Below are 9667 nucleotides of genomic sequence, written 5' to 3'. Positions count from 1 at the left end.
ATTGATTGATGATTGATTGATTGATTGATTGATTGATTGATTGATTGATTGATTGATTGATTGATGATGATTGTGATTGATTGATTGATTGATTGCATTGCTTGCTTGAAAAAAAATTATATTCCATTAACAAATACTTGACGAACTCGCAGCTTGATAATTTAATAAAATTTAAGGAAAAGCTGGAAAAGCTTCTCAAAAATATACTTTAAAATTTATGGTATCATTAGCTTACAGGTTTTCACATCTCCTGTTTGTTTTTTTTCTCCTTAGTTTCTTTCTTACAACGATATATGTCATGATTATTATTCACTAAATAGACCTTTTCTGATAATGCCGCAGACATCTTAGATTGTAGGCAGTGGCGGCCTGGCAGGGGGTGCAGGGTGTGCAGTGCACCACCCAGAAAGACCTGAGATGGGCGCCAAAAAAGCTTTTCAAGGGGGCGCCAAATTTTTTTTTGATGTTTGGTTGGGCGATTTGGCGACCTTTGACACGTTTTTAGCGCCTTCTTTAAGTGCAATGTAAATTTTTTTTCGCCTGCGGCGCTTCGCTTTATTTTACGATTTTTTTCAAGACTACTATCAACATTGAATTGCGAAAAGTCAAAGCAAGAGAAGTGTTGTTTATCCACCAGGTGTTAAAGAGGATGCTCACCCCCAAAATGTGAGATTGATCGAAACTGCTCGCTGTGGTTTTTGTGGTCTTATGCGGACTAACTTTCTCCTTTTTAGAATATGTTTTAAGCTGTTTGACCTTTCTTACACCAATTTTTTTTGCCTGCGGCGCCACAATTACAAAGAACCCTTATTCCTGCCAACTTTCGAATTTTTGGGGCCTCTTTCAGCCATTGATCTTTAATGGAGAGTAAAGTAAGACCAGGAAATAACAAGGAAATAGATATCGAGTTATTATTACCACCACCTTCGTATAAATAAAAGTTTGTTAACTCAGAGATTCCGGGCGTTACTTTCAACCAGTCACTGCTCTTACAGTTTAATATTTTCACTTAATAGTGGAGGGCGCAATTAAGGACAAAAATACCAGGGGCGCCAATTTTATAATTTGCACCACCAAGAAAATTAAGCCAGGCCGCTATTGAGTAGGCAAAATATATAGCGATGAATAAATCAACAAGGTAACCAATCAGAAATAGCTTGTTATTTTCATTGGCTGCTATATTTCAACAATTCTCTATTGCAACTTTGCCTAATAAACAATACTGTAGTCAAGAGGATACTGCGTATGAAATTTATCAAAAAGTTCTGCGCCATCTTAAATAGGGTGAAATAGAAGCCAATCCTAGTTAAGGCCCGGCCTCCACTTGCGTACGCTGTGATTGCACTTCTCAAACAAAATCTTCTATTTTATTGGTCAAAAGAAAAATAAAGGAATGCCATTGTGATCCATTCAGACGTACAGTCGAGAAAAGTTGAAATGCGCCTAAATTTTTTTTCAAGTGCATAGTACTTTTTCATGATGCAATCTTTTCTCCAAGCAGCGCAGACAATGAAGAGATGTGCCTTCAGGAAGCTAGACTTTTTGATTTTATAGCTATATATACTTTCGCTTTATGATGTTTCTGTATGACTGTCTGTGTACCTAGTCTAACCACCGTTAAATGCCTTCGGGAAGGTCCATCCTAACTTGGAAAGCCAGAATCGGAGCTATTTCACCAAACCACTGGAGCGTAAGTTATTTAGGCTATCACAACTGCATGAAAAAGTTGAATGCGCGCATGTAAAGTTAAACGAATGTAAACAAACTTTTTGCAGGTTTTTTAAATAGATTTACCACACTGAAAAACAGTGAAAAAACTGTGAGGTAAATCTATTTTGAAGACCAAAAGAAGAAGTTTGTTTACATTGATTGACATTCAATATTTATTCAACCACTTTTGGATTCAACTTTACATATGCATACATTCAACTTTTTTGTACTTTGCCGGTATCTTGTTTTACTAAGTTAAGAAGGACTTTCTCGCGAGTTACGACCATATGATGGTATTTAAAGCTCGAGAAGCTCTATAAACAATAAAGATAGTTAATAAAATAAAAGACAAAGATAAATTATAGAGTTTGAACAAAAATATCAAATGTACATTTGAAAACTTGAGCAAATTTCTTTAAAGATTCCGGAAAAAGAATTGAAATCATTGCTGAAGTGAACTTCTGACTAAATTACAGTAGTTAGTATTCAGTTTCAAAGACAAGGAACAAAATTTGACATACAAAACACTTTTTCCAGTCAATGAATCAGCTCATCATCATCATAACCAGTCTGCCATTTTGTTTGTTTTGATTTGCACAAGTAATATTGTAATTCGTGTTATATCATACACTGTTATGATTTGTATTTATTACACTCGCTTCAGCTTTTCAAATCTAAATCAAAACTAAAAAAATGTAATATGTAATAATGGTAATAGCATATAACGTAATATGAAAATATGTATACTACCGTCCCGGAAAAAAAACCGAACATTTACGGAAGAGACTAACTACGGGGATGCTTGGGCGCGACAAAGCGCAACAAAATTTCGAGATTCCAGTCCAATATCTATGCGTGAAACTATGAGTGCCTCCTCGTCGCTACGCTCCTGCGGGGGCAACAAGGCTCGCATGTTTTTCCCAGGTTAAACCTTCGTCGAAAATTACACCGAGATATTTCACGTCAGATTTAGGTTCAATCGGGACATTTTGAAAGGACAGAGGTGGCATTTCCTTACATTCTTTAACCTTACCAAACCTAATATCGTAACAAAAAAGTCTCTTCATCCTTATCAAAATAACATGATCTACCATGTCAAAAGCCTTTTTCAAATCCACGAAATCCGCTCCAGCGTAATTTTTCTTAGCTACCTCTCCTAAGACAAAGTCAGCAACATAGAACACTGCCGTGTCTGTCGGATGTTTTTCCTGAAGCCAGATTGAAACTCGCTGATGAGTTGTTGTTAACGTCATCAACATCCCCCTTCTTGAAAAGGGGTGTGACTCTTTTTCTCTTCCAACATTTTGGAGCAACGCCTGTTTTAAGATTATAAATATGGGTTAAATAGTAAGCTAAGATTGAAGAACCCTCTTTGAGTGATTTTACACAGATATCGTCTAACCCGAGGGGCAAATCACTCGAAAAATGGTGTACGAGTCTTATAATTTATTTTTTATTTATTTTTTATTTATGATTTATTTATGATTTATTTTTGATTTATTTTTGATTTATGATTCATTTATGATTTATTTTTGATTTATTGATTTATTTCTGATTTATTTTTGATTCATGATTTATTTTTGATTTATTTTTGATTTGTTGTGATTTATTTTTGAATTAGTTTTAATTTATCTCTAATTTATGATTTTGATTTCTTTTCTTATTTTTATGGTTTTCACTCCCATCTCGACTTATGAATAGGAGTGATTTTATCGAAAACACTTTTCAAATTAAAAAGAAAAAATAATCAAAATCATTGTCAAAAAAATTAAAAAAGTTGAAAAAGAAAATTTTTTTCGAACGATTTTTGATTTATTTTTGATTCATTTTTGATTTATTGATTTATTTCTTATTTATTTTTTTCATATGATTTTCTTATGATTTATTTTTGATTTATGATTTATTTTTGATTTATTTTTCATTTATAAAATTATGTACGGGATTTATTTCAGTGATGTGCCCCTCGGTCTTATCATCATCTTTCGACTTACGTCGGAAAATTTACGTAGCCTTCCTTCCACAATACCCGATCTTGCATGACTGTTGTTATTTCCTCAATCTCGAGACCTGTTTCCCTCTTCAGAGTATCCAGGAAGGTTAACTTCCTTAATCTTACTAGACCCGTTGGTGACCAGAAAAGAAGTCTGGATATCATTTCTTCTTTTGCTCGAAAACAGTGGCCTGCGAACTGAAGTCTTCTATTGGTGAGTATACGCGAGATGCGTGGTAGATTATTGTATATTTGATTGAGGTTCGGATGGTTCGCCCAGTTTAAATTTTGAACCTTTTTGAGGAGGTTTGTGTAACACCCGTCTATACTTTTTTCCATGGCTCTCGTCATTGTCCAGGTCTCCGACCCATAAAGGAGAATAGGTTCGATTAAGGTTTTGAAGGTTTACCTTAATCTTATTATCTAGATTAGACTTCCAAATTTTGTTTAGTTTGTTGCAGGCCCTCCACGCGAGAGATTTTCTAATATTAAAGTCTTGTTCGGAATCATTAATGTGGGAGCCAAGGTATTTAAAATCATTTACTCTTTTGATATTGACACTGTTCATGCTCTTGCTGATAACAAAAAAGTGGGTGCTGTTCTAATTGACTTATCGAAAGCCTTTGACTGCTTACCTCATGACCTTTTGTTAGCCAAACTTTCAGCGTATGGCCTCGGAAATGACAGTCTAAAACTCATGCATAGTTACCTCAGCAATAGAAAGCATCGTGTTCGTATAGGTTCACATCTTAGTTCTTGGCTCGACATTTTCTTAGGCGTTCCCCAGGGATCTATTTTAGGTCCTTTACTATTCAACATATTCATTAATGATTTATTTTATATTATTCAAGAAATCTCTTTGCTGATGACAATACTTTATCCGCTACTGGTTCGAGTATTGACGATGTAAATAGAAATTTACTAAATCATTTGAATATTTTATTAGAGTGGTTTGAGCATAACTATATGGTTGCTAACCCATCAAAATTTCAGCTGATATACCCGGGAACATTCAATCAAAATCTCTCTTTGAAAATCAAGGATATTGTTCTAAATAATGTTGAGGTTGTTAAACTTCTAGGGCTCAAAATCGATGATAAAATTTCTCTTGTCCCTCACGTGACTGAGCTTTGTAAGCAATCCAACCAAAAATTAAGGGCCCTTCGTAGGTTGAGGAACTTTCTGTCTGATGATCAAACTAAGATTCTTGTTAACTCTTATATCTTGTCACCTTTTAATTACTGCCCACTGGTTTGGATGTTTTGTGGTAAAGGGGAAGCAACCTTATAGACAAATGTCACTACAGAGCACTCCGTGCTATTAAAAACAGTAGTGGTGTTAGTTATGAGGACTTACTAGCAGATTGTAATGTAGAAACTATTCATGCACGTAATCTAAAACTTTTGTCTGTTGAGGTTTTCAAGTCAATCCAGCACATCGGACCTAGCATTATGCATGATATTTTCAATACAGGACAATCTGCTTATACCCTCCGTTCTGGTCACACCTTAGCTTTACCATTGTATAAAAAATATGATAGTGTTTTTGCTGTAAATACCTTTGACTTCAGAGCAGTCTCCATCTGGAACAAATTACCATCCAATATTAAAAATCTTGACTCACTAAATTCATTTAAGGCTGCTCTGAAATCTGTTTCCCCGATATGCACCTGCAAAGGTTGCATTTAAAGTTATAGTTTATTTTACTTTTAACGTGTTTTTTTAACTTTATTACTTCTTTTTTTTAATTTTTACTAAGTTGGATTTAATTAGAGTTTACTTTCATTTGTAAAATCTATATTTTAATACCCAACTCTAAATAAAGAATAAATAAAAAAAAATAAAAAAATTTCAGACGGACAGAGTCAGAAGTGCACAGAAATTCAGTTCGGTCTAACCCCATTGGCCCCATTGCTTTTCCGTTATTTAACCCATTTATGATCTTAGAAACGGTTGAGAATGAAACAGAGCGAAGGAAAAATTCATCCTGAATATAGGTTTGGGAGAAATATGAGAAGTATCAGAAAAAGGAAAGGGAGTGGCATCAACACCTGAAAAGAACTTGTTAAAGGTTTCAGCAATTTGTTTTTTGTCACTGATCTCTTTTCCCTCATCAGTCGCAGTCAGAAAATGAGGAGTTGTGTTTGATTTTTTGCTCCACTTACAATCAAAGTCATAATATTTGAAAAAAAAGGGAAATTCCCATGAAATCTTACGACCACAAACGATTTGGAAGCGCTCTAAATTAGGTTGGATAGGTAGAGTTTTAACTCTGAGTTTTAACGCTGACTTAAAACTTGACTAGGAAATTTAATTTGAAATTTGCAATATTCAACAGAATGTAAAGTAGATTGACTGATTTTTCTGAAATAAAAATTTCTTACAAAATGTAAAATTCCAGGGGTGACAAAGTGGTTTACTTTAGTTTCTGTTGAATTTTGCAAATTTCAAATTAAATTTCCTAGTAAAAGTATATATTTTTGAAATCGCTAAGCTTTAAGCTTTCCAACGATAATAACGCGTTTATACGACCTATCTAAAGTTGAGTTTTTTCTTTTTAATTTTTCTTCATGTTTTTTTCAAATTTCACGGAAAAAACTAACAGTAAATTAATAAGCTCCTTCCTACCTTCCCAACGATACCAAAATTTTTAAGATTGAGAGAAATAACGAGCAAAGCAAAATTTACACTTATCGTGAATAGACTTTAGACAAGGATTTTTCTTAAATTAAAATCGATGAGAAATCATTTCAATGACATCTGTTGTAGAATACTCCTTCCCACTTTGTTTCACATAATAATGGTTGATAACTAAACCTTGACAGGTAGATAGTTAGTTTCAAAGAAAATACTTGAGGAAAAATGAATAAGAGGAAGAGATGGTAAATTGTTTTTATTTTTGAAAACTGGCATGGTCAAACTTTAAACCGTTCTATCTAAGAGACTTGAAGGAATAAAAAGTTTCTTTATAGCTGCACTAATTAATAGGGCCGATGTAGGTCCTGTTACGAAATTCGTTCCATTTAACATGAAAGTTCAACTTGACCTGGAAGCCAAGCAAAGCAATACTTCATCCTAATCGTTTCTACACATGAGAGTGAAACGTCATTGGTCCTCAGTGGGTCAAAAAAGAGAGAATAACGTATATGTGTATGTATTTTATGGTACCTTCCTTTTATTTTTGTAAAAATACACGCATTTCTTTTATAAGAATATCTTCTATAAGAATATCAGGGTGAAAATTGGCCAAATCGTAAGAATACCCTAAGAATACCCTCTAGGGTAAATTTCACAGAATTTGATAAGAATACAGTCATTTTGTATTTGGTTAACAGAAAAAAACTGCTTCCTTTGTAGAGATAAAATTGAAGCTTTGAGGAAGAAATGTAATTTTAACCCAAATGTTCACTCAAAAGTTCAAAACTCTCAAATTGATCATTTCTCATGTTTGTAAAAAATTCAAGTCTAAAAAGGTAAGAATACGTTAAGAATATTCCGCCCTCAATTTTGGCACTTTCCTAACAATACCCTCATCCAAAGTACACTATTCTTATATAAAAAAAATTACATGTCGCGTAGGTAACACGGGTAACAGGTTATATTTCTTTGTCCCTTTTTTTATTATTCTTTCTTTCTTCCTCTTTCCTCTCTCAGCTTCATTATAAAAGACAACCACAATGATATGAAAAAGCATTTCAAGTCTAAGAATTGCAACAGTAAGAAGCAAAGGCAGAAAAGAAAAAAGACTCCTACACTTGAAAAAGTTAGTGAAAGGATAACTAAGAAGAAACACGAAGTGAGATACCTAGAAGGTACAACAATGGCTTACGCGACACCGATGCAGTACAACAAACGACAGCGATCACAGACCTACCACAACCATCAGGACAATGAAAAAATCTACGACGATATCAATCGTAGTCGGGCATGGACAAGTTCAACCAAAACAAGTGATTATAAGTTTCAACTTACGCCGCTCCAACAACGTGGAGTTGAAATGGCTGATGGCTGCAATGATTTCATCCTAACACGTACAGAACAGATAAAGAACTTTAAGAAAGATGAATTCTTAGACATTTCAAAGCAACGCATTTTGGATCCGCAACAAATTAAACGAGCGGCTATGACGCTCATGAAAACAAATGATAAACAATACCGAGCCATTGAAATGGTGAAACGTAAAATGAGTGCTCATCACACCAATAAACAATACTTTACGGCAATTAACGATAATTGTCCATGGATTTCACACCCTCTTAATGACTCTTTTATACCATTGGAATTCCCAGAAAATTGTACTGAAGATGTCGAACATTTCTTGAAAAACCGATTTTCAAGAAGGTCAGGAGTCACAATTGCTAGTGCTCCAAAGCTTCGCTAATATGTTACGTATATAAATTCTTGTGTATAAGTTCTGTATTATAGTTTAGGTTTACTTTTTTTCCTTTAGATTACTTTTCATACATACTGTATATAAGTCTTTTGTAAATTTTGTACACTAACTTGAATAAATAATATGGACATAAAATTGAAAATATCCCACTTGAATATTTCTTACGTCTATTTTACTTTATTGATCAAAGAATGCGGTATTGGCAAAAATAGTAGAAAATTCTTGACAGATCTTCCTGGCGTTTTGATTGATCGATTTAACAGTAAAATTCTTAGTTAGACTAATGTTCTTGCTAAAACTTCTTCGTTTTAAGTTTAGATTAAAAATTAGTTCTGTAAGTACTACCTTAAGGGGGAACTGATTTCGGTTGGAACTAATTTTCGTGGTTTTGCCCTATTTTGGACCCATTTCTTTCATTTTCCTGGCCATCCATTCTATTGGCCAAATTTGTAATTCGCAGGTTCTAATTTTCGTGAAAAATAGTTCTGAACAAATTACTTTCAGATAAAAGAGTGGAAATTCAACTTTTGTGATACTATTGTAATAGGGGTTTCTGCTGAAAACCGACTTCATTAAATGTCAAAAAAAAATACTTTTTAAATTGCCTTCTGTTTTTTTCAGGTGCCGTGGTTCTAGAACCCATACGGACTTTTTACCCATTTTCAGTAACACACTTTTCTTCAGGATAATTTAATGTAATGATAAACAATATTAAACATTAATTGCAACCATTAAAGAGGCCACAAGAAGGCTAATCTTCTCAATTAATATAAAAGAGATTGGGACGGGTATGAACTATCCCCTAATGAAGATACAAGTCAACAAACCCATCCCTATTTTTTTCAAATTAGTATCTTCCTTGACAATTTTGAATTGTGATCGGCATCATTTTTAACTTAGAATGTCCGTTCGGGGAAAAGTCCGTCGGGGAAACGTCCGTTCGGGGAAAAGTCCGTCGGGGAATCCTCCCGTCGGGGAAACATCCGTTGGGGAATTGTCTGTCGGGGAAACGTCTATCGGGGAAAAGTCCGTCGGGGAAACGTCCGGTAATCTAGAAATCCATATCAATCTCCTAACAAGCCTATTAATCATTAGGCTCAGGAAATGGTCATGAAACAGAAATCAAATATAATTCCTCCCATTGATATACAGTGATTTTTCTCCCCGAAGTACAACCTGTGACGACAAATTGTAAGAATTTCATATCGTGCATGGCGTAAATTTTATTAATATACAACGAATCCACCAAATAATATTGTATTATAATTTGTATTTAAATGCGCTGTGAAACTAACGGTATTAAGGGCACTATAAACATTACTCTAGAGTGTTGACTTGCTTTTTCTTCCGTTAGTCAGTGTACTTTTAGGGATAGTGCATAGACGGTTTTAGACCATGTCGAACTTACGAAATTGTGTCAGTGTCACGTTTCGAAATTGTATTTTCCAAGTGTTTTTGGAGTTCGAATTTCGATTCTATTGTAATAAATAGCTCTTTGATTCATTCCCCAAACAGAAAATATTCGTTAAGAGAAAGCCCCGATTAACAACATAAAATTAAAGAAAGCTTTTGTTT

This window comes from Clytia hemisphaerica, unplaced genomic scaffold (assembly GCF_902728285.1).
Source record: "Clytia hemisphaerica strain Z4C2 unplaced genomic scaffold, Clytia hemisphaerica genome assembly, whole genome shotgun sequence".
Lineage (NCBI taxonomy): Eukaryota > Metazoa > Cnidaria > Hydrozoa > Leptothecata > Clytiidae > Clytia > Clytia hemisphaerica.
This window is presented reverse-complemented; position numbering follows the sequence as displayed.